The sequence below is a fragment of the Geotrypetes seraphini genome, chromosome 2 (assembly GCF_902459505.1).
Source record: "Geotrypetes seraphini chromosome 2, aGeoSer1.1, whole genome shotgun sequence".
NCBI lineage: Eukaryota > Metazoa > Chordata > Amphibia > Gymnophiona > Dermophiidae > Geotrypetes > Geotrypetes seraphini.
Genome location: NC_047085.1, coordinates 299710068 through 299711620, shown reverse-complemented (window position 1 = coordinate 299711620; position 1553 = coordinate 299710068).

Genomic DNA, 1553 nt, shown 5'->3' with positions numbered 1-1553 from the left:
CTTTGTTGTCTGGTGATTTTATTTTTCGAATCATCTTTTCCCAGTCTCCGATTACACTTCCTTCTGATTGTTCTTTTAACTGTTATTCATTGCCTGTTTCCTTCTTATCCATTGGCTGTTTTTCTCTCCTTCTTTACTTTCTTCCCTACATCCACCTTTGGTATTAACTTTTTAACATTCAATTTTTTTCCATTTTTCTGCCTTCTCAAAATCTACTTTTCTATGTCTTCCCTTCCCTTCCTATCTCTCTCCTTTCCCATAATCTGGCATCTCTCTCCTCTCCCCCCTCTTCTCCCAGTGGTCTGGCATCTCTCTCCTTCCCTCCCTCCCCCCAGTAGTCTGATATCTTCCTTCCCCCTTTCCCACAGTCTGGCATCTCTCTCCTCTCCCTCCCTTTTCCTTCCAATGGTCTGACATCTATCCCTCCTTCCATTATCCTTCTTCAGATCTGATATCTTGCCCTTTCTTGAGTCATCCCTCCTCCCCCCAGTGTAACATTTCTCCATCTCTTCTTCCTTTCTGCCTGCTGCAGTCCAACATCCCTCCCTTCCTCCTTTCTGGCCCCCTCCCAGTCCAACATTTCTCCTTCATTTCCCTCCACCAGTCCATTTCTTTCTCTCTACCTCATGCACAGTTCCTCTCCTCCATACCTCCTTCCCTCCCCCAATCAACATCTCTCTCCCTCCAAGAATCCAAATTTTCACTCTCTGCCCTCTCCCCCTTCCCCTGTATGACATTTCTCCTTTCTGCCCTCCCCATCAACATCTCTCCCTCTCTCTCTCCATGAGTCCAACACGTTCTACCTCCTGCATGCTTTCTCTTTTTCACCATTTCCGAGTGTGGCATCACTTCTTCCCGCCCCCAGTCCATCTCTAACGCAACCCCACTCACAACTAATATGCTCTCTTCCCATGCACCATTTCTACCTCCCCTCCACCCCTATGTCTATTTCTCCCTCTCGCCACTCTCATCCCTCCTGCAATAATTTTCCTTCCTTCCGTCCTCCCCAACCACACTCACATGCTCTCCCTACATGCACCATTTGTCCCTCTTCTCCATGTCCATTTCTCACTCTCTCATCACTCACCCCTCCTACAACAATTTTCTTTCCTTCCGTCCCCCCAACCCCCTCACAGCTAACATGTTCTCTCACCATCTCTCTCCCCTCCACCCCATGTCCATTTCTCACTCTTTCACCACTGTCATCCCTCCTGCAACAATTTTCCTTTCTTTCTCCTCTCCAACCCAACTCACAATTAACATGCTTTCTCTACATGTACCATTTCTACCTTCTCTCCATTCCATGTCCATTTCTTCCTCTCTCATTACTCTCACCCCACCCCTCTTGCAACAGTTTTCCTCCCTTCTCTCGCCCCCAACCCCACTCACAACTAATATGCTCTCTACCATTGCACCATCTCTCCCTCCCCAACACCTCATGTCCATTTCTCCCTCTCTCACCACTCTCTTCCCTCCTGTGGGATTAAGACTGCAAAATTAATTGCAGGGGCAATGGTGACAGTGCCGACAGTGACTCTACTAGGGGATTGAGG